The following is a 25,627-nucleotide window of genomic DNA, read 5'->3' as shown; positions in this document are numbered from 1 at the left end:
ACTCTTAATCCCAGGAAACAAACTGAGGATTGCTGGAGGGGGTGGGGTGGGAAGGATGGAGTAGCTGGGTGATGGACACTGGAGAGGGTATAAGCTATGGTGAGAAAAATAAAAATAAATAAATAAAAAAGAAAACCCTAAAGCCACCACCAAAAAAACACTAGAACTGATAAATGGATACATTAAAGTTGCAGGATACAAAAGTAATATGGAGAAATCTGGTGCATTCTCTATACTAATAAGGAAGGAACAGAAAGAAAAAGAAACAATCCCATTTACAACTGTACCAAGAATAAGAATAAACCTAACCAAAAAAGTGAAAGACCTATATTCTGAGAACTATAAAATACTTATAAAATTATTTTATAAGTATTTTAAAAGTATTTTATAAGTATCTCTCTGCCTGCCTCTCTGCCTACTTGTGATTTCTCTCTGTCAAATAAATAGATAAAATATTAAAAAAAAAAAAAAAAGGGAGGTATCACTAACCCTTCTGGGTGTTCTAGAAACAATGTAAGAAAAAATTTCCATTTTCACAGGTTTTTGCTTCATTGTCTTTCATGAAAGGAACAGGATGGATTTGGGTGGTAGGACCAGAGAATGTAATGATTTTTTTCTACCTTGTGGGGTCAGGATTTGAAGGTGTAGAGAGACAGCTTTCCAATTTTCTTATCAGTGTCAATTTCTAAGATACATATTCTTTTTTTTTTTTTTAATAAAGACTTTATTTATTTATTTGACAGAGAGAGAGCATAAGCAGGGGGAGCAGCAGACGGGGAGGGAGAAGCAGGTTCCAGACTGAGCAGGGAGCCAGACTTGGGGCTAGATCTCAGGCCTCTGGGATCATAACCTGAGCTAAAGGCAGAGGCTTAATCAACTGAACCACCCAGGTATTCTTTTTCTTTTTTTTTTTAAGGGGTATATCTTAAAATGGGTATTCTAGATATATATCATGGCAAAATTCTGCACTTCCTTCTTTGACCAGTGGAAGACTGACCAAACATAGCCCTGCTCTTACTGGGGGAAGGAGTATTTGGGTCAGGGGAGCAACAAAGTTCTCCTTCTACCCAATACCGATAGGAGGAATAAGAGGTGTTAAAGAGCATAAAGTATGGATGTTGCCTGAACATACTTTTTGTTATTATAATCAGGGGAAGAACCAGGAAAGTCAGTACAGAACCCAAGCTACTATTCAGAATCTGAAAGAAACATGGCAGCTTACAGCTGTATTCTAAATCCTAAAGTTTGGCTCAAGACATCTCATGTTGGACACTGCTACCTTGGGCAGGTCTCTTGGGAAGGACCCATATTATTTCATTTTCTCTGAGTCATTGATCAACTATAGCTATGCTTAGAGGAAAATATATAGCCCTACATGCATGTATTAATAAAGAAAAATTGAAAATTAGTTATATAGGCAACGATCTCAAGGACTTAGAACAATAGTTGCAAATAAAATCCAAATAAATTAGAGCCAGGAAATAACATGGATAAAAGCATCAATTAATAAAACAGAAAATAAATGCACAATAAAGAAAACACAGAACACCTATAGTTGGTTCTTTGGAAATATTTTAAAACTGGCAAACTAGTCTTTATATGGACAAGAAATCTGCATATTGCAGGCAGCACACAAGGAATTCACAAGATTGAAAACTATTTTTTTTTAACATCAAGGTCATGGGAATATTAACAATTCTTTGTAATATCTCTATTTAACACAGGACAAAAAATACGGTCATACTACCTAATAGATGAGTCTTGTTTCGGGCATATCAGTTTCCTTCTCTTTTTGATCTGTCTTATGTCTTCATTGTCAAATCATTTTAGAACATAATGAAAACTTAGTCTAATGGGGCTGTTGCCTTCTGGAAGTCTGTTCTTTACCTTACATGGTAAGAGTAGGGCAGAAATATTATGCATAAATGAACATGTTACTTCATTGGAAAACAATGGAATCTGGGCAGAATGTATACTTACTTTATTAAGACTCAGCTTCTCTCCCTCATAGCTGTGGTATTTGGATTGTTAATATTCTAATACAAACAAAGGGAAGTGTTTAGGCTCCCAAACGAAGTTGGAGTTTTAATGTCCTTTACAAAAGGGTAAAAGAAAGGAATAAGAAAATGGGTTTTGATGGAGGCTTTTGAGGTAGCCTCATATAGACTGACCCTAGAAGGAAACTAGAATGCATTTTGCTCATAGGAAGCAAGGCTAGTTATGTCATATTCATTATCATCTTGAAAAATGCTCTTGACTCACAGAGTTTTATTAAATTCATGATGTAGTTGAAGATTAGCCTTTCTTTTAAAGAATTCTTTGTGAGTACACTTGGCACATAATGAATGAATTTTCAGAAATAGTCATTCTCGCCTCTTTAGGTTGAGCTAGCAGTCTTCGGATTTTTAACTTGCTCAGGCCTGTTAGAGGTAAGATGGTGGCAAGATAAAGACTGAGCCAAAACTCCAATTATAAAGGGAGACTACCAACAGCATTATTTGAGGTAGAACAAGAAAAGGCTGTAAGGAACTTGATGCAGGATCTTGCCTTAATCATCTTTGTATCATATTGTAGAGGCCACATGTTTTGCTTTTCTTTGAACTGAACTGAATTGAATTAAATTGGATTGAACTGAATGAGGTTCTGGATCACGAGAGGCAGCCCAGAAATAAAGTCAGACCTTTGAAAATACACCACTTGTGAAATGAGCCAGAGGCGGGGGAAAGTGATATTTAGAGGTGTAGTGACACAAACTGGCCCATGATCAAAATTTTCCTCTCCAAAACATAAAAATCAATGAAGGAAGACTATGGGATGCAAGAGAAACCCAGTATGCAGAAATCACATAAACAGAGATGAACAACAGGTTAACTACCCTGTTCTCTAAATACAGGGACCCTGTACATAGTTAGGGCTCACTAAATACTGGCTGTTTGCTTTTCCTTCTTCTTTAAATCATTAGTAAAAATAATTAGTTTAAATAAATAGTAACTGAACCATACTATGTGCTAGACTGTGCTTACATTTTACGTGCCACATCTCAATTAAATCTTACAAAAAAACTTACGTCTACACTTGGTATTTTTGTCTGACAAAAGGCTGAGGAGTGAGAGAGATTGGGAATACTTTTCCAAAGTGACACATGCTGATGACATGCTCTGAATGAAGAAAAAAATGAATAATCAATAAACACATGAATGTACAAGTTCATGATTCAGTGCATGTGTGTGCATGTGCATGTGCATGTCTGTGTATAAATGCATTTCTTCTTTCAGCTTTCATTAGCTCTCACTTGGCTCACTCTTCATTAACTAACTACATTCATTAGCACAAAAGTCTTTAGTAGTTTTAGTCTAATACTGAGAAATATGCCAACTAAAAAGAATATCTCTGTAAAGAAGCCATTTAGAATGTATTTTGAAGCCAGATTACCTATTTGAATACTAGCTACACTATTTATACTATTAAAAACTTGGGCAGATTTCTTAGCTTCCACATGCTTCAGCTTCCTTACCTGTAAAATGAGGATTAAAAATAACATTGACCTCAGGTTTATTTTATGATGACTGAATGAGTTATTTTAAGTAACTACTTAGAAAAGTAGACAGGAATCATACTACATAAAAGCTAAGTGTTTTTATTTTTCCCCAACTTTATTGCTCTACAGAGTGAGGGTGTCCTAACTTTCCCTCAAGACACTCAGAAAATGTCCATTGATGAGGAAGAGGGAAATGGGAGAGGAGAAACAAAAATACGAATCCAATAAGAAAGGTTAGGTTTTCCTTTTTTTCAGTGACAGATTTGACATCTGACCCATGTTTCAGTTGAGAAAGCCTTAACACTCTGAATTGGATTTCCCAGGGAACTAAATTCTCCAATTCTGCCCGAAAGTCAGGTCCTGAAGTGGAAAGGGCAGATTTAAGGAACTATGGTGACATAGGTTCATTCCTCTTGGCAGTAATATAAGACAACAGCAATTTATGGGGAGAAAAGAAATCTATTCAGGCCCATGACTGTACATTACATTGTGTTTTCTCTCTTGGGGAGGAAGTTTGGAATGCATAGCAGTTCTGTGATCCAAAGCAGCTTGCTTGCCCCATAATGCGATACAAAGTGGTAATAGTCAGGAGTCTTGAGAAATGAGTCAGAAGGAGATATTGCTCTTTTGGTTCCGAGAAGTGGAAGCTTTGCTGGCATCCACCGCTTGTGAAGCTGTTTCTGTCCCAGATAGAGGTGAGATACATGAAGGTGGAGGAGGACACGGAACACGAAAAGGCATTGGTACTAATCTGATCAATTAATTCAATAAAGGGTGCCATCTGACTATGGAGCTGTCCGGCAGGAAATGTGTAAAAGCCCTACAGTGAAAACATGATTTCCGTTAATCGCCTGCTTTCATCATACAGATCCCTTGAGGCAGCCAAGCTGGCTTATCAAAGAACCTGCTACTGGCTCCTCTGCTGCGTAATGTCCTTCATGAGAGAAATCTGGGCCTCAGATTTACCTCAAATATGAAATACCATTAACTGCTCTATCCTCTTATTAATCCAGTGTATGGCCAGGAGCCAGGATTGTCCAATATTCCCCCTTCATTTGTCAGTTACTCCTTGGTTACTCAATATATGTATCTGTCCATCTCTTCCTTTAATAATGGCTGTGGTTAAGAACCAGAAAAACACTGATGTGACCTTGGATATGGACCACATTACTGTTCATTACTTGCTTGAAAAGGGAAAAAAAATGCAAACAAGAATTATTCTTCATAAACTTGGTTTAATTCTTGCAAGCAAGTTTGTGAGTCATTTTATGAATGGCTCCTGCTTCAAATTAGGGCTCCTGTTTCCGCTTCCAATGAGCCTCTAGTATTACATTTAATATTGTTTCCTCTCAGCAATTGAAATGTACATCCCTGCTGGGTTGGTAAGAATAGAATTTCTTTCCTGAATTCTTTCTTCTTTCTGAATTGCTTCATTTTACTTCCCTCAAAACTAAAATAAAATAATTTGTACCTAAAACTAGACAAAATTAACCTCATGTCTTGTTCTCCTTTTAGCTTGAGACCTGACTGCTTGGCACAGAGGGCTGCTTTCACTCATGGCCTCATTTCTTCACCTCTCCTCACTTTTTTCAGACAGGAAGAAAATGGCTTCCATGGGTAGCAAATGGACTCAGGCAAAAGAAACTGCTCAAGGGGTTTTAGAACTCACTAAGGTGAAGGCTGATAAAAATGAAGATTTTGCTATCAGAGCCTATGCCATCCATGAGACGGGTATCACCATATTCTTTCGCTCCTGGGTGTGTGTTTACTGTTCTCAGGCCTATTTGCTCAGACTGTAAATGATGTAAGTCAGGCTTTGGAGTGCTCTATCTCCTCTTGATTCTGTGTTCTTGAGCATACAAGCCATATCAAAAAGGTCTGTCTCACCTTTCTTACTTAAATGGCTATACCATGATGACAAAAAAATATTTATTGCCAATCTTCCTTCCTATATAGATGGCAAACATTACTAATACAGAATCCTCCTCAGCATAGTGTTTGGGGATGCTAATACCAATTGATTAGAACTATCATACCTGAAAACGACCCACTGGTCCCACTGCACCCCTCCCCCCACAAAACACACAGAGAGAGAGAGAGGGAGAAAGAGAGAGAGACAGAGAGAGCTATTTAATCTGCTTTATGCTTGAAGAACCAAGTCCTTAAACATTGTTATTGAGGTAGTAGGTAAGAGTCAGAAGGACAGAAATTTGTAGGATGAACCATACCATGCATGAGAAATCTTTTATCTAAATTTCAGTTCAGCACTAGGGTGGCAGCTAGGAAAGGGAGGAACAAACTCAAGCTCTCATAGAGGTTACAATCAATAATTAGTATCATTTATTAAATTAAAAAAATCTCCTGGTGATTCACAGACCTGTACCCCTGGGGATAAAAATATATTATATGTTTATAAAAAATAAAAAACTGAAAAAAAAACTCAAAATAGTTGCCATGTCAACACAAGTATTGACATTGTCATTAATTCAACCATCATCAGTTGTACTAGACAGGAAGAAGAAATAATTTAAGAAGGAGAGCTATGACCAGAAAAGCAAAACCTTCCTAGAAAAACTCATCATCCTTCCACTCATACAGCACTTGCCAGAACTGTGTCACATGACTGCCTTAAACTACTAGGGAACCTAGGAAATACTGTCTTTGCAAGCTAAAACATAGGCGTCCCTAACACAATGGGAATTTCTGTTAGCAAGAAAAAAGAGAATATGTTTTGGGTCAGTAACTAACCATATTGGGCCAAGTCTCCTTAGTACACACTTCCATAATATAACTATATTTTTTCTTATTATTTATATAGACAAAAATATATACTTGCTGGCTATGCCAACAGATCCTGAGCTCTGAACTTGCTGAGTATATGTCTGGGTTTTACCAACCACTTCATTTCTAGGAAACACCTCAGTGTCGGCAATATAACAGCCACTCAAAATGTGTTTGTTAAAAAATGGATAAACTTCCACCACACTTTTTTAGGCAAGTGGTTTCTCCTACCTAGTTTACTACATTTCTGCATAACAGCTCAATTCATCTCCTTGTTTTCACATCACTGGCTGAGTGATCCCTTTAAAATGATCTGTAACAAAGTTAAAGGAAACAATAGTTTGCCATTATCTTAAGGATAATTAAGGTAATGCTCTGATTCCAGAACATGATTTACAAGGGCCTTAATAGCTTCATACTCTGGTATCTTTCTTTCCTCATCACTTACCTTTCCCTGCTTCTCACTCTATCTATATAGTACCTATTTTTAATTTCTGAAAGGAGACATATTCTCTTTTTTTACGTGAGGTATAATTTACATACAGTAAAATTCAGCTTTAAAAAAAAATACAGTTTTATGTGCTTTGACAAAATGAATAGAGCTGTGTGACTATAATATAGTCAATATAGAGAACTTTTCTACCACCTCCCCAATTCCCCCATATCTAGCTAACCTCTGTCTCTGCCTCCAGTCCCTGGTAAACAATGGATAGCTTTCTGTCTCTATGGTTTCCTTTTTTTCCAGAAAAACATATAAATAAATTCATGCAGCATGGAGCCTTTGGAGTCTAGATACTTTGATTTACCATAATATTTTTGAAATTATTAATCCATGTTAGAGAACATGGATTAATAATGAGCCCTGTTTATTCATGAATAGTCATCCATTGCAGATATACCACAGTATATACATTCAACAGTTAAAGAACATTAACTTTGTTGCCAGTTTGGAGTAATTAGGAATAAAACCACTATAAACATTAACATAATGGCTTTGAATATGGTATGAATGTGTTATCTTTTAACCTTGGAGCAGGACTACTAGATCATACTTTAAGTATTATGTTTAACTTTATGAGAAACTGCTTTCTATACTGTTTTCCAAAGTGGCTGTACCATTTTGTTTTCCTATAATATTATCTTTTAATGCTGGCCTTTAGCTTGTCTTGTGATTCCTCCACTCATCTCTTTCACTCTATTTGCTAATACTTATACTTTAGGTTTCTTCTTGGTGATTGCTTTCTTTGGGAAAGTCTTCCCTGCTCACAGGTCTGGATTGATGTATCTCCTGTATTCTGTTATATTGTTGCATATCTTATCAATTAATATTGCATAATGTAAAAGAATGTGAATGTAAGATTATTTCAATCTAAATTTGAACTAAGGGCGCCTGGGTGGCTCAGTGGGTTAAGCTGCTGCCTTCGGTTCAGGTCATGATCTCAGGGTCCTGGGATCCAGTCCCACATCGGGCTCTCTGCTCAGCAGGGAGCCTGCTTCCTCCTCTCTCTCTGCCTGCCTCTCTGCCTACTTGTGATCTCCATCTGTCAAATAAATAAATAAAATCTTTAAAAAAATAAATTTGAACTAAGCTGGCAATATTACAGATGCCAACTATTACAACATACAAAGGGATGTGCCATACTGTCTTAGTAGAATTTATAAAAGAGGTAGCCCATATTTATTTTTTTCAACTACGGCTTAGTACTCATGAAGAATATATAAGAGAACTGAGGTTAAACATATAGGAGAGAAATTTCCCTTGGATAAGTTATATGGAGTAAGTCTACCTACTCTGTTCTTTAATGTTTCCATTTCCCATCAAGATAAGTGAGAGAGGATTCCATAAGAGAACTTGGATAGCTTGATCTTTGTTCCTTAGTGTCTGTGGGATCATTGCAACTGGTGCTGAATCCTTTTTCAGAAATGCCTAAAAATGTGAGATTTTTACTAGATGACTCCTTTGATGGTGGGAAAAAATAGAGGTGACACCATTGGGAAAGTTGTGGACAAATAGGACAAAGGATGTGCATTTTTCATGGACCATTGGGGGCTATGTAATAGATATCTCTCCTTTACCATTCTGAAAACGAATTGACCTAAGTGAACTGCCTGTAAAGGTAATGAGATCTCCAACAGAGTCTGTGTCAAATGGAGTCTCTCTGGTAGAGTTGCTGATCATAGTTGAGAAGTAAAGATCCCCAATAATGATGATGATCACCCACAGGTGTGCTCTAAGGGAGATCAGACAGAGATCAGGGCTATGCCAGCAGTACAGGACCATTTCTCCCATTTCTTTCATTTTCCTCAGATAAACACCATTAAACTAGAAAAAATGGAGATATCTAAGAGGGGAGGGTTGAAAATGCTAGGAGGGGGAATTAGAGGAGAGGAAATAAAAAATAATAATTTATTCAGAGCTTGTATTTTGACATTCATCTTGTGGTCAATTATTTACTACTATAATTGATGATATAAATAAACATTTGACATATAGATCTTTGTCTGTATTTCCTATCATTTTCTTAAACACCATTCCTAGATATGGAACAATTGAAATTCAAAGTCCTAACAGTTTTGAGACTCTTGAGAAAACTTAATTTTTAATTTACAGTCCAAAATGGCTTATGGTTTATGTTCATAAGGGTACATACCTTGATAAATCTCACCATCAAACAAAATAAGCTTTAAGAAAAATCTGTTAAATTGTTTAATGCAAAGAAAAATATCATTGCTTTAAATTCAATCTTCATGGGATTAAATTTTGTTGTATGTTTATTTTCCACTTTTGTTTTCTCTGGATGACTTGTTGGTTAATATCTGTTAACATTATTTCTATTCAGAAGACTGTATTTTTATCTAGATGAGATAAATTATGGCAAGGTATGTACTTTTTGATTAGGTCTCTTCATGTCCTGTGTACTTATTTTTGAGAAAAACTGTATTTTCAAACATAAACAACTGTGTTATCCTATCAGTCTTCCTTAAATGCATATTCTCCCTTCTTACTCAACCAGAAAATCAATCCAACCAATTAATGTGTTGGAGAACGGAAAAAAAAAAAAAAATGATGCTTCTGTATAGCAGCCCTTCCTGTCACTTGGAAATGCATCTTAAATGTTTCAAGGAACATTAACATGAGTATATGAATGGACATCCCCAGAGAAAGAGAGAGAGGGAAGAGGAAGGAAGGAGAATGTGTGTGTGTGCTGGGGATAGAGGTCAGTCTGACAATTGTTACTTAAATGGTTCTAGTATTCTAATTCAGTTATGACATTCAGGGAGCAGAAAGGGGGGGGGAAACAAAGCTGAACTTTTCATTTGAGATACAACCTATTTTTTGAGATGGCTGATAAAAGTGTATAATAGGAAACTACAATTCCCATGAAATCTGATTGAACAAATAGGAAATAAAAGAAGTTTTCTTGGGGGTCTCTAAACTGTGATTGAGAAATAAGAGGGGACATACTCTCAGCAATCTTCTTTACAGGGTCTTGGGTCGAGTACTTCATTGTGACAAAGCTGGTCTCAGCCCAGAGAAACTATGAGTCAAAAAGAAAATAAAAAATAGTAATAAGCACATTTATCTGGTACTTACTGTCTCCCAGATACTAATAAACAATTATTCCACATATACTGTCTTATTTAACCCTGTCAAGCTCATGAGGTTAGTATAATAATTGTGCTAAGTTTATACAAGAGGAAACTGAGGCTTAGAGATGGTGAGTGACTTATCCAATATCACACAACTAATAAATAGCGCAGGTGTTATTTACATTGAGAACATTAAAAAATCTAGGGCCTCTGGTTCTAAATACTAGGCACATCATTTCAGCTTCAGTCCCACCAGGCTAGGGTGGACTCATGTTGTTCCGATCCTTTCCAAACATACCAAACCATCCACCCAATCCCACCTCTGTCAAACTCTTCCATATTTTGTTATTAATTTGCAGGTCCAGTATAAAATGTAAATGTGGAGCTCCGGATCAGGCTGGAGATGCTAAACTTTCCTTCCCATGGGGATGGCATCTCAACCAGAGCAGATGAGTGATTCGGGAGATTCTGGAGATAATAACTACTATATCAGGAGATACTAGATATCTTAAAAAAAATAGGAAATAATATGAGAAATAGGTCGCTGCCAAGTCACCTAATAAATAAACCATGGGACTGCCAGGTAGGGTTGGTTTTCCTTGTAAAGCTGGCTTTAGCACATCTCAAAATTTTGAGCAAGAAAAATAAGAGATTCAACAAAGAGCCTGACATATACTATTGTAGTTAATATTATTAATGATATTTGGGATACATTCAATTTTGAAAATTTAAATAAATTGTTAGAAAAATGCTTGTCTCCTATCTATCACATTACCATCGAAGCACACCTAAAATTCTTTAATCATTACAATAAAAAATGTATTGAGCAACAACTAAGTACCAGACACTTCCTGAGTATGTTATGTTCATTATCTTATTCCATTCCCATAATAAGTTCCTGAGGAAGTATTGTCAAGCCATTTCATAAAAGAAGAAACTTAAGGTGAGTAAAGTTAAATAAATGACCAAGATATAATAGTTAACGAAAGATTAAGATCCAGCCTTCAGTCTTTCTGACTACAAAGTCTGTGTTTGTTTGTTTGTTTGTTTGTTTTTTAAGATTTTATTTATTTATTTGACAGACAAAGATCACAAGTAAGCAGAGAGGCAGGCAGGGAGAGAAGGGGAAGCAGCTCCCTGCTGAGCAGAGAGCCCGACTCAGGGCTCGTTCCCAGGACCCTGGAATCATGAGCCGAGCCAAAGGCAGAGGCTTAAACCACTGAGCCTCCCAAGTGCCCACAAAATCTATCTTAACCTGAGTTATACTGTCTGGATTAGTGATTCTCAACCCTAGCTATACATTTAAAAATGCAAAAAAGCAAAAAAGCTGATGCTGATAACCCAACCCACATTATTTTAATAAGAATATTGACGAGTAAGAACCAGTGGTTGAACATACGTAAATGTGCTTCACGTGATTCTCATGGACAGTCAAGGTTGAGGCGATTGTCCTAAATGGTATAATGCACCTACAAAGCTCTTACTTTTAATATAGCATGTATTAACTCATATTAGCAGACCATTTGGAATTTATGAAAGACACTGGAAACTCCAATTTATTTATTTTTATCCCAAAAGTATTTTTAAGGTAAACGCCAAAGAATATCCACTGTAAGAAAGCAAAGTTATTCTATTTTGCACAAGAAGAAAGAGTTGTTATTGACATGACCTTGAATAATCTTTTATAGATGGGTGTGGGAGGATAATTTATTTTCAAACTTAGAAAAGTAAAAGCATCTGTGTATTGACCTGAAAGAATGTGTGGAAAACATAGGATGAGGAGAAGAATTACTACACAGTTTGGATCAGGAAATGTCAGGGTGGGCGGATGTGGGATGATAGAAAAGGAGTGTGTCATGAATACTTCATAAGAGGGCCCCCGCCTCCTTCACATTTGTAAGTGTCATTTATAATGGGATGAATAATAGCGTTAAGATGTGTGCTCTGTGATATGTTCCTTTATCTGAACAAATACAAGGCAACCTAGATAAAACACTTATCCAAGGCCAGCACATGCAAACCAGAGATGTGATGTTGATGATTTGAGCCTCAGTCCCAACAGGAGGGTAGTTTTCCAGATAATTTCCTCAATTCCCCTACCTAATTCAGGGGAAAAAAAAAAGGGGGTTTATAAACAAAGTCACAAGTGTCCCAAATGTTCTGCTCATTAATTTTATTCTCCAGTATATCTGACTAGAATCATAAAATCAACAGACTGATGTGTGCAAAGAGATACAGATGACAGCTACAGAGAGATACTTCCATCAGTTTAAAACAGGTAAAACACCTGACTAAATCATGTCACAGGCCACCAAGCCAAATACAACTCTACTATAAAACTGCCATCATTTTGTAATTTGTACATTACCAAGTTAAGGAAAAAAACTGGAATGATGAGTGTGTTAGGGATTTAAGGGCAAGTCCCCATAGATATTGACACTAGATATTATGGCAATTTGCCTACTTTGCTTCTGGAAAATATCTCCATTACATTGAACAAAAGTATAAATTACAGTGGGATTTTTTTTCTAACAGCATTTAAAATGGGGGCATATTTTATGACAATGTGGAAGACGCTGGTATAAGCAACCTAGGTTTTTGAATTGTAATGGGCTGAATTCAATTATGATTTTCCACTACTAACAACGAAATATTTCTGGGCAAGTGGTTTAGTGCAGTTGAAGCTAATTTTCTTTATCTATAAAATGGGAATAATAATCAACATTTAGGATTATTCTGAAGCTAATAGACAGTGTCTGTCAAGCAGAAGTATAATTTACCTAGGATGATGATGATTATTTTATTATATTCCTATTATTAGAAGTTAATCCACTCTCTTAATGTCTTGCTAAGGGCCTGTGCTTTCATATCCTGGGACTCAGTCATGCTTTGTCCATTTTCTCTCAGAAGAAAAAAAAAATCACTAGCACAGAGGGTAGTACTGATATTAGGCCTACCTAACCAAGGAAGGACATGTACTAGGGGAACTGACCAAGCTACTGAAGTTAAGAAGAGGTTCCCATTGGCAGGCAAAGTCCAGTGCTCAATGTGGTAATGACTGGCACAATCCATCTAAGTTTCTAGTGACAATCTTAAAGCAGTTAGATAGGTCAGCAGTCAGGAAAAGTAATGGCCAGGAACTCACCAGGTCTACTGGCTTACAGTCTTATAGTTAAATTAAGAGTTCCAAATCCAGGTTCTAGGTGGATGAACAAAACAGATTCATAAGGATAAAAACCAAGGGAGGTGCTTATTTATAAGAACTCAGGTATGACTTAGAATTTAGGCACTGAGACAACATCCAAACTTTCATTTTTGGTTAGAAGACTTACTGTAGATACAACAAAGATAACTTGATGGAGAGCTGCTGTTACTATTACTATACAGGTACAATATTAACTCTTCCTAAAAAATCCAGAAGAAAAGAATTTACATGTTTCCATGGCAGAATAAATTAACTCTGTAAGGGTACACAAATTTCTTAAGGTCAGATAAGCAGATAAGTGAATTCCAGATCCAATATTGAAATCCAGGGTTATTTGGCTTTAAAACAATGGGCTGAACCAAAAAATAACATGCTATCCCCAAAAGAATAAAATAAAATAAATTAAATTAAATTAAAGTGAAAACAACACCAAAACTCCTATTTCAACTCACAGTGGTTCTGGCAACAGGAGAGGAGAAGTTCAAACATGCATCTGATAACCAAAGGTCTCTTGAAATGGAAAACCAGATCTTAAGAGTCTGACAGAGTATGATAGCTTGGATTCCTACCCAAAGGACCTCAGCTGGAAATTTTTGATCATATGGACAGTAGAAGATTTATGATTTCTTATCTCTCACCATTGTTAGGAATCTCTAAAACCTTTTGGACTCTAATGGAGTTCAGATTTATACACCATGAAATAATATATATGCAGTTTAATCATCCTGGTCACTATGTTTTCTTATCACAATATTTAAGACAGGAATTGTCTTTGACTCAATGATAGAGAAGATCTGAATATTGGTAAATCCACCAGATTATTTCCTTTTTCAGTACAAGTTGTTTTCTGTTAACCCTGATGCCAAGGGTTTATTTACTTAATCTTCCTGTGATTTCTGAACTGTATTTAGAGAATCACTAGAAACACTTTTCTTCCTACCTCACTGTTATTAATATTCCATGGTGCCTCTGGCTCTCTGTGAGTCTTCTGAGGCATGTACAAATGTCCAAAGAGAAACAGCTAGGAACTCTTCTCATTTCTCCACTCAGGAAATATCAGGAAGGCACCTAATTTCCTCATGGAGGAAGAGGAGCAAATAAAGAAGAGTTTAAGCATTCTTTAGCCCTGTGAAGTTTGGGGGAAGCAGTTTTAAGAGAGAGGAAATAACCTTCCTTACCTACTCTCCATAATTCTGTTTATAAGTTCTTACTGGCATTTTGGAAGAGGTAATGGGGTAAGAAAACTAAATCTTCCAGCTACTAAACAGAAAATTTCTTGAGTAAATACTATGGACAAATTCTCTAAATATTTTGTAATGGTATTTAATGCCATAAGAATATTCACTTACTTTATTCACTATTCTCTTGTCCATCTTCATTTATTCAGATCTCATTCTACCTGAGATGTTCCTCAAGGGGTCATATTAAACACAATTATTATTATTTACTGGGTACCAACATGCATAACTTTTCCCTCAATAGTTCCCCCACCTTTTCCTACCCTTCTAGTGGCCTAGGAGACTTAAACAAACACATCTATCAAAATACTTTATTTATTTATTTATCTGTTTATTTATTTATTTATTTTTAAGGAGGGAAAGGCAAGACAGAGCGGGAGAGAATCTTAAGCAGGTTCCATGCACAGGGCTGAGCACCACATGTGTCTCAATCTCACAACCCTGAGATCATGACCTAAGCTATAATCAAGAGTTGGACACTTAACCAACTAAGCCACCCACGTAACCCAAATACTCAGCTTTCAATCTCGGAAAAATATCTGCATGATGGAGAATCTAGTTCAATGGAAAAACTAAAGAGCAATAAAGAATCCACTTTCTATGGTATATTAAAGGAGGTAAGATGGCACTTCCTACCAAACAAATAATCTTGCAGAGTAATTGAGACATAGTTTATTTTCTTTAGGAAAATCCATTTTCCCCACTTAAAAACATAATGAAGATAGCTATTCTCAGTGGTATCCAGCATTACAGGTAGACAATTTACAGGAGATGAATTTCCCACTTCAGATGTTGTAGAGTAGTAAATTGGTAAAGGGCTCTTGAATTTACTGAAATCATCACATGCACAAATATACCGAATGCTATTTATGTGTCTTTGTAGCTTACAAATTTAATGAGGCTGAGATCTGAAGAATAAAAAATATTTCCACTATAAAAATGAAAAAAATGTTAGAATGAATTCTAGGTTCATTGTACACTTAAGATCCCAAAACCCAAACAAAATTTTTCTTCCATAAGATCACATGAAGTAAAAATGAGTAAATGTTCATTAGGATCTTTGTTTAAAAGACATCAAAAGATTGCTGACAATCTCACCATTTCATTCCTCTCACTATCATCTGTTGTAGACATAATATGTTCTACTTCGAGAAAACCTTGAGCACCTTATAAATTGTTGGTACTCCTCATGGAATGTGGATTGTGTAGCTATTGGCCCGGAATGTATAAACTATGAATTAAGTGTCACTTGAATGGAAAATTATTTGAAGAAAGTACACTATGATTCACTTCTAATGAATGCTTTCATACGTCTCTGCAAATGTATTCACCCAAAGAAGTTCTCATAGAAGCAGGCCAAGAAACTTCTTTCCTGTAATATTTTATCTAGCAAATTTTAAAGTCAAATAATTCACTAAATCTATGAAATTTCCTTTTATTTTTAAGTAGCACTCACAGAAATTTCCTGTGCCTGACTACAATCCCACCAGAGAGCCAACTGAAATTATGTTACAGCCCACAAAAGCAGATATTCCCCAAAAGACAATGAGAACACTTGATAAGAGATATAAAAGCATAAACAAAATGCTTTGTTATTTAACCTACCTTAAGCTACTTGTATGTATCTTATCTCCTTTAAGAAAGTAAGTGCCAGGGGTGCCTGGGTGGCTCAGTGGGTTGGGCTGCTGCCTTTGGCTCAGGTCATGATCTTGGGGTCCTGGGATCGAGTCCAGCATCGGGCTCTCTGCCACCCAAGAGCTACTGAAGTAAACTTTTGGACTTTGATCTATTATTTTTATGTTTCAAGGTTATAGTATTTTCTGATTAAAGAAAAACTGTGAATCTTATATAATAAAGACTTAAAACAATTAAACAAAAGTAATATGCATATTTTTGGTTCCTAGTAGCTGGGACTCAGCTCAGTGTTGTTGGCTGTTGGTTATGTAACATTATCAAGGACAGATTTTTATACTGCACCAGATTGTAGGAAACCTCCTTGTGAATAAGGACTTATCCAAAGACAAAGAGCCAGTAGTAAATATTGACCAAAGTGTGTTGTGATTAGCTTTGTGTTAAGGAACAAGGATTTGTGACAATTTTTTTTGTCATCTGGAAAATGTAATGGCATTCAGAGCATTTGGTTATGATTGCAGTTTTTAAGTACAAGATGAGAAGGGACTAGAATTAACACAGTGGCATTTGGGAGAGACAGGGGAAAATGGATCTAAAAAACCTCTAGATATAAAAGACTTTCTATATTTTGTTTAAATGGGAAGAGGGGGATTGAGGAGGCAGGTATCCAGAATGATACCCAATGCCCTAGTTTAGAAGGCAGAATCAATGATTTTAAGAGAGCATGGTAGAGAACGATTAGAAAAATAGAAGGTCTTTTTAAAGGTGCCCAATTATAGATGCCTATAATTGAAGGTGGCTGAATCAAACAAATGATTAGAACTCCGTAAAATCAAGTCTGGGATGTAGGAAGGTACACTCTTTCCTTCCCCAGTCTTTCCTTTCTCTCTCAGGAAATTCATGGGACACTTTCAGAGGATGAATCTAATACCCCTGAAGAAGTTGAACTTATGACTACAGTTGTGTCACAAATGCCTAAGGGTCTCTATTCTTATTTCAGTTAGATTAGGGGCCTATGTTAAGCTCCATCTTGTCCTGCTCTTCCTCGGGATTTTAAAAAGCAGGGAATGCTCTCTCATCATATTTCCTCAACCAACATTGTCAGGCAGGTATGTCTTTACAGTAAAGGCCAGAGAAAGATTAGAATGTCTTATTACTGTGAGTCCTAAAACTCAGCCACTCAGTTTTATACCATTGTCATAGTCTGAGAATTTTAAATGCTTTAATTCCAGATGGTTGAGAGGAAGAATACTGAATTAATACTGAACTATTTTTGTCCTCAACAATTTTACTAATAAACTGTGCTATTAAAATTTTGTTTTAGTATTTTCTTCCACATTTTATATTTGGACTGCTATTCATAGAACTTTATCTTATTTAATTTTCACATGGTATTGGTATGTAGAGCTTTTTAAATCTCTGCTTAAGTTTCTAGTTACAGAATGCTGTTTTTGTTTTTGTTTTAACTAGATAAAATCTAAGGTCTCTCTGGTTTTATTATCATGAAAAAAGACATACATAGCTTATAGAAAGAAAAAAAATTCATGGGAAAGACACAAACTACATATACATTTTTATAGACAAAAGTCTCTATGTTTGTAGTTTGTAGGAGGGAAAATGTGAAAGTTACTTACCAGTCTTGGGAAGAGAATTACGATGGGGCTTCACTTCTGGAAGAATTTGCTGTTGGAGGTGAGATTTTAGAAAACCAAAAAAGAGGAAAGAAGGTAGACTTAAAGTAAAAGATCATTCCAAGAATAGCAAATGGCATGATTGAGAATATAAGTGAGAAAGGGCTCATAGGGGATAGGGTAGGAGGTGAGAATACAAAGAAAGAGCAAGCAGTGGCTTCTTTGCTCCTCCACACCTTCTGCATGACAATTAATCTAAATATGCAGAAGGAGATGGGAAGGAAGAGTGGCCAATATTAGATAATCTAGGGAAGTCCATAAATTTGATCCTTGGAGTCTGGGCAAAGAAGCACAAACTTTATGGTCTCCACTAAGGCCAAGGGAATAGGTAGGTTCTAAATACAAAAGTTGAACCTGTGATTTGGTTGGGAAGCCAGAAAGAAGGTGCAGTTATAGAAGACATATGAAGTCCAAGCATTAAAGCTCACTCACGGATTTGCATTTCACAGAAAATGTGAAGTTGTCTTCTCTTCCTTGAAGAGTTGGGTTGCCATAGGATACTGGAGAAAGGAGCTCAGCTGTAGGAAGAAATACTCTTTTTTACAATGGGATGAAATTGGACTAAAAGTAAGTAGATTATAAGTGGCAGCTTTGGACCAGATACATTCTGTGGCCAAGTCTGCTAAACCTGGGAATTTGTTAGAAATGCAAAATCTCAATCTGTACTCCAGACCTACTGATCTGAATCTGTTTTGAGAAACACTGTCTTTAACACTCTTATTTTTAGTGTTCTCATCTGTAAAACAGGGGCAGTGGCTTCCTTATAAGGTTGTTGTAGTGATTAAATAAAATAACCTTCCCAAAGTATTTAGCAGGATACTTGGCACAGTTTGTTCAAATAACTGGAAGCTAATGTATTAATATTATTAATAGTGTATACTGCAGAATTATTTTTTTAATTAAAAAAATGTTGAAAAATTAGCTAAATCCCCGTTCAGAATTGAACATTCTAATACCTAATCCACAAACAGAATTTGATCTTGCAGGGTATCGATTGCCTGCAATTTAACCTACTTTTAGTAGAAAATGATCAGGTGAGTGAATTTATTTTAAATGGTCTCTAAATTGGCTGAATTGTGCTAAGAGATTATTATTACATGAGGTTCTGAATCATTTTCTGTATCAGTGACTAAGAAAGGGAATTGTGAGTGGAGAAACCAATTGTCAGATTAACACAGTTCTAATATGCAATGCAAATATTATGCTACTGAAATAAAAGTGCAAAACTGCCCTTAATTACTCAAACCATTTCTCCTAGAACATGAAAGGGCTTGTTTTGTCTCTTAGCTTCAATTTATTCCAATTATTCTGTTTTTAAAATAAATATTGTATTTAAAAAATTCATTTGAAAGAGGAAGAGAGCACGAGTGAGGGGAGAAGTAGAGATAGAGGGAGAAGCAGGCTCTTATTGAGCATGGAGCCAGCCCATTTGGGGCTTGATCCTAGGACCCTGAGATCATGACCTGAGTTGAAGGCGGACACTATCACCATCTGAGCCACCTAGGCACACTTATTCCAACAGTTCTTGATCAGGTTTGCAAATGGGTTCAAAAGATATTTAGACCTGACAACTTTTTTTTTTTTTTTTAAGATTTTATTTATTTATTTGACGAAGAGATCACAAGTAGGCAGAGAGAGAGAGAGGGAAGCAGGCTCCCCACGGAGCAGAGAGCCTGATGCGGGACTCGATCCCAGGACCCTGAGATCATGACCTGAGCTGAAGGCAGTGGCTTAACCCACTGAGCCACCCAGGTGCCCAAGACCTGACAACGTTTTAATCAACCCCAAAATCTTTGCTCTTCTAGCTACAATTTATAGAATTGCTGCACTCTCTATTACCACATTTTTATCTACTTTTTCTTAATTATCTAGAGGCAAAACAATTATTTAAACATCACAATCTCTACACTAGACCAAAGACAGCATGACTCTGATGTCCTCACAGAAGGAAACAGGGCTAACATAATGATGACAAGTGATGGTGATTACTACAGGAGTTCTAATCTCCAATATTTATTAATGTTTAATTCCATCTTCTGGCTTGGAATACCATCTTTTTTTTTGGTATATACCTATTTTTATCTTTGGTGGGAAGTCTCTCCTCTGAATTACAGAGACATATATCCAGTTACGTACTCAGCATCACTAACTTGGATGTCTATGGGTCATCTCAAACCTCACATAGTCAAATAACCAGTTTTTGTAAAATATTTTCTCTCCTATATTCAATCCACCCTCATAAATGGCACCTACATTCTAAGTACTCTTATTTTTTAAAAATTTTATTAATTGTTTTTATTAAAATATAATGTATTAGTTGCCCCAGGGGTACAGGTCTGTGAATTGACAGACTTACGCACTTCACAGAACTCACCATATTACATACCCTCCCCAATGTCCATAACCCAACCATCCTCTCCCTACCTCCCCTCCTCCCACAACCCTCAGTTTATTTTGTGGGATTAAGAGTCTCTTATGGTTTCTCCCTCCCCATCCCATCCTGTTTCACCTTTTCCTTCCCTACCCCCTAAACCCTCCACCCTGCCTCTCAAATTCCTCATATCAGGGAGATCACATGATAATTATTTCTCTGATTGACATATTTCACTCAGCATAATACCCTCTAGTTCCATTCATGTCATTGCAAATGGTATGATTTTATTTCTTTTGATGGCTACATAATATTCCATATATATATAAACACACGTATGTATATACATATATATGGATTTTATATATGTATATATTTGTATATATATATAATGGATTATATATATATATATATATATATATAAATCACATCTTTTTCCATTCATCTGTTGATGGACATCTAGGTTCTTTCCGTAGTTTGGCTATTGTGGACATTGCTGCTGTAAACATTTGGGTGCATGTGCCTCTTTGGATCACTACTTTTGTATCTTTAGGGTAAATACCCAGTAGTTCAATTTCTGGGTTGTAGGGTTAGCTCTATTTTCAACTTTTTAAAAATTAAGTTAAATTAAATTTATTTTTTTCAGTGTTCCAAAATTCATTGTTTATGAACCACAGCCAGTGCTCCATGCAATACATGACCTCCATAATACTCACCACCAGGATCACCCAACCCCCCACCCCCTCACTCCAAAACCCTCAGTTTGTTTCTCAGAGCCCACAGTCTCTCATGGTTTGTCTCCCTCTCTAATTTCCCCCAACTCACTTCTCTCCACCTCCCTAAGTACCTTTAGAGTGTCTTTTCTGTTTTGTTTTCACATTCCATTCCACCCATGAGCAAACTTTGCTATATCTGTAAGTCTGATATTAGCAACCTCTCTTTCCCTCCACATAATCCTACTTGGCAAGAGGAATTACTACTGATTTCTTTTATGCTGCTCAGATATCAAAATAGTTTTCTAATTTTGACATATATAGAACTCACTGAAGAATGAAAGTGTTTACTAGACACAATTCATAAAATGGAAAATGAAACATAGAATATCTAAATAGTAATTAATGATATGACAAATAGATGAAATCTATAATGATTTAGGTGTCAGAAATTCCTTTTACGTCCCAAATAATGTGTATACATATGTGTGTTTTTAGTGTATACATGTGATACTAGGAAAAAAGCTTATAAAAACATGGGAATTCAACAACAGCTTCTAAGAACAAACATTTATTACAAACTTAGTATGCATTAGTAAAATGGAAATACAAAGATGAATAAGATCAAATCTATACCTTCAAGGAACTTCTTATTCTAGGAAGAAAGTCAGGGAAATAGTTTCAATAATCACTGACTCAAATGTCCAAAATTACTGTAATGATTCAGAGCACTGTTTACCTGATAAGAGCAACCGAATGGATAAGGAAATAAATAAAATCTATATGGTAACTTAGTAAACCTATACTGTGTAAGCAATGGCAAACATCAGAGGGCTTATGGTTTACCAAATACCATAACTGTTCATTTTAAGAAAATGAAGAATAATGACTTATAAATGGCCAAGGTATTGTTTTGTTTTAATCCCCACATATTTAATACAGCTACACTGTACTACAAAATGCCATCTCATGGTGAAAGGGTTTCCAGAACTGATGTTAAACTCTTTATTAGGTTTATTTCCCAAGAGTGTCGGTGTATTTGCGTGATCCATCCTTTAAAGACATGAACATTGCATTGGGTTATTCCAGTAAATCAAGCAAGTTACTGAGTGATATAGTGCTGGGAGCACTAATGTTCTTGTGAGCTTTAATTTAAGAATGACACAGAAAAAATGGAGCACCAGAACCTAAGCCAAGCTTTAGAAGCTTTCCTCATACACTTTATTTGTTTTAAAATAAATTTATTATCACTGACAAGAAAATGCTTCTACTAAAATTCAGTCATCATAGAAATTAAGCATAGTCGTCTATGGCCATACCACCCTGAACGCGCCCGATCTCGTCTGATCTCAGAAGCTAAGCAGGGTCGGGCCTGGTTAGTACTTGGATGGGAGAAATTAAGCATAGTCATAATCTAAAACCACTGTTTGCATTAAATAACCATTTATTCATCAAATATACCTACTATGGGTTAGGTACTCTGATATAAAAAAGGGATACAAGGTTGAAAAGATTTGGTCCAGACTGGGACCAAAAGTGAATAGATTAGTGGCAAACATACTCTTGAACAATCAGTTAACACACACAAAAATACTTCCTTAAATGGGTGTGGATACAAAGTGTCATAGATGGGAGTCTGCCTTATAGGTACCATGAAGTTGAGCTTGAAAAGTGGACAAGAGTTAACCCAACAGACAGGTGATAAATCTAGATCTATATAAAGAGCAGAATTTGTAAAGACCTAGGGTATTGGAAAATTTGCTGAGAGAATAATTTCTCTGTTTCTTAACATCTGGAATTCGATTTAAACTGATGCTTAATTATGAAATTTAGTAGAACTTTTAGCTGTGGGACAATAAGAATGATTTGCCATGGTAAACAGAATGGGAGGGATTCTTAGTCTCTGACTTTGTAGACATGGCTACAGTTTCAGTAGGAATATTCAATTTTCTATCACAGGTATAAGAAGCAATCATTCTTAGAAATATGAATTTCATTATTTTTGTGGATTGCTAAATCTAAAGGACATAAAAGAACAATTCTGACTCAAATAAAGTCTCTTAATAACTTATTTGAATTCTATTAACTGATTTTTAATTTATTTATTAAGACCACAGATATCTACTGAGAACTTACCAGATACCAACCACTGCCTAAACTCTGAAAAAGTCTCTAGAAATAAGTAACATACAGCCTGAGCCCTCAAGACTCAAAGTCTAGTGGTATTTTCAGATACATTCAAACAGATGTTTATATGATAGTGAGATCAAAGCAAAAAGAGAAACAAATGGGTAATAGAAACATGGACAAAGGTGATCTAGATAAATAGATCAAGAATAGATAAATATGGGGAGGGAGGTTGGCTTTTGAATGATGAGAAATCTGTTCTAGGCTACAAAATAGCATAAACAAACATCTAGAAGGAGTAAAATGTCATGGATTGTTAGGGAAACTCCATGTAAAATTTGATGTGCTGGACTACCAGAAGGCCTGCTACAACCCACAATGCAGTTAATGACTTCAAATTTATTTACTCTTTCAGTGTTTTGTATTCTTTTTGCCTTCTCTGAAAACCTTGTTTCAGCCAAGTAGCCTGATTGCATGGTAGGCTGTTTTATGTGCCTCTGGGCTCTTTAACATGCAACAAAGAAGCAATGCTTTTTGATACAGTTGAACAGCTGCTGTTAAGAACAAGATTAACAAATGAGTCAAAATGTGCTGCTGAGGGTTAGTTAATGCATTATATCAGTGTTAATTAAAGTATTATTAAAAGGTTGACTGTTGCCTCTCATATTCCTAGAATTTACACACACACTTCATTAATCTTTGCCCTCCCTGTAGAATAAGTCACTGCACCTGTTCATCTTCAAGAGAAGTATTGCCTGCCAGATAGCTGGTACGCAGCTCAAGATAGGCATTGATGACATGTGGTAGATCAAAGAGAAACACCCTGGTGTTTGGAATTTTACTTTCCCTTTATTTTGAGGATGCACAGAGCCCTTTCCTTACTGCTTATTTGAGTGGAATTGTAAGACATACTCATTAAACTTCTTTTACCTATGATGCCCTCATCAATATCAAATATACATTTTGTGTCACAGGCATATTCTCCAAGATTTAGAATTTAAAATATGTGACAAGAGAACAATTATCAGAAGAATGTCTCTCTTTCACACCTCAGGAAACATGCTGAGCAGAGTACAAAATGTAAAAGAGAAGTGAAACATTGCTATGACATACAAAGTCCAGTATCATGTGCAAAAAATTATTTGGAAGCATGGGAAATAGAATTTCTCTAGATGGTTGGAGGTAGGGTTTCAGAGCTTTGAAGGGCCAGGTGAATAAAAATAACACCAATAATAGAAGCTATTATTTATGGAAAACCTACTCCATCAGACAATATGTAATAAACTTTTTTTTTTCACTTAATCTCTATTGAAATTTAGTTGAGGTCAAAATTATTCCCCGTTTACAGTGGAAGAAACCCAGACTCCAATGCCTAAGTGACTGCCCACTGTTCCACAGCTAGTAAGAAGCAGAGTTGGATAAGTGTACATGGGTTTACCTCCATGGACTGTGCTCTTAGCCACCATCCTGAATTGTTTCTAATTTTGGTAGCAACCAGCTACCAGCAGAATTCTAACTATGAGTCTCAGTCAAGACAATTGACTGGACTTTTGGGCATTATAAACACCAATCCTATATCTATTATACTTCTGTGATGACTGCTTTGTTAGGAAGTTTTTGCTGGAAGAATTGATTTCAAGGTAGTTTGGGAAGCTAGAGGATGATGTCTTGTCAATCATGAAGAGTTTACATGGTAAGTATTTGAGTTCTCCATGCTCCAGAATCTGGCCTTCAACTTTGTAGGCCTCGATCCTAAATTTTATGATATCTGTTCAAAAGTTATCAGTCTTTTGAGATCAGAGGTATTCATGAAATTAAAACTATAAGAGACAACTATGCCCATTTAATAATGTCTCATGTTATATGAAACTGTAAATCACCAGAAAGACTCATTTAAACTGAGAAGCATGCTCTTATCTTGAAGAATACTATGCAGAAAGACAAATTGTAATCAGAAAGCTGCTTAGTGATCGTGGAATCTAAGCAAAAATCTTGAATGAGCATATCCATCTCCTCTATAGGGATATACCTTCCAATTAGATTAGAAGGCACATAATCAGGGTACAAGACCTCTATCAATGAGAAACAGTCTGACAAAAATCTTGTTTATAGTCTCCTTTGCACTCTGGGCTCTATATTGGTCATTTCACCCTTTTGGAAAATTGTAGCTTTCAGAAACACAGTCAAATTCCAATTATATATTTCTGAAGTTAATTCTAGTTAATGGAATTGTACTTAAATGGGTGCACATTTTCAGAATATTGTCAAGTGTGTTTCTTCTAAAGATATCACACTCCATTTCTAGATAGTTAAAAAAAAAAAAAAATCTCTCTTATAGGGCACCTGGGTGGCTCAGTGGGTTGAGCATCTGCCTTTGGCTCAGGTCATGATCTCAGGGTCCTAGGACCGAGCCCTGCATTGGGCTCTCTGCTCAGCAGGGAGCCTACTTCCCTCCACCCCACCTCTGCCTGCCCCTCTGCCTCCTTGTGATCTCTGTCAAATAAATAAGTAAAATTAAAAAAAAAAAAAATCCTCCCTTGGAAGTGATTAGGATTGTTTACCAGTCATGTACTTCCAACATGTTGAGAAAATGGCCACTAAGTGTGCCACCATTATGTGAGGTGTTGGAGCATGTAGAGAGGGCTTCAGTAGGCTTTGGATCCATTTTAATGAATCCTCTCTTGCTATGGTAGCCTTATTTTCTATACTGGAGCCAGACTGATCTTTCCAAAATAGTATT

At 36.1% G+C, this 25,627-nt stretch overlaps 1 long non-coding RNA gene across 1 annotated transcript in view; it reads right to left on the bottom strand.

Moving 5' to 3' along the window:
- LOC309840802 overlaps positions 1 to 25,627 on the bottom strand; it is a 331,799-nt gene that overhangs the window by 77,426 nt on the left and 228,746 nt on the right. Inside the window, exons 2-3 of the long non-coding RNA XR_014298801.1 lie at positions 18,109 to 18,194; positions 9,786 to 9,858 (exon numbers count right to left, since the gene is read on the bottom strand). This is a non-coding gene — a long non-coding RNA (uncharacterized lncRNA). The remainder of the gene's footprint in view (positions 1 to 9,785; positions 9,859 to 18,108; positions 18,195 to 25,627) is intronic.

The sequence above is a fragment of the Mustela nivalis genome (genome assembly GCF_964662115.1).
Source record: "Mustela nivalis genome assembly, chromosome: 9".
Taxonomy (NCBI): domain Eukaryota; kingdom Metazoa; phylum Chordata; class Mammalia; order Carnivora; family Mustelidae; genus Mustela; species Mustela nivalis.
This window is presented reverse-complemented; position numbering and strand designations above follow the sequence as displayed.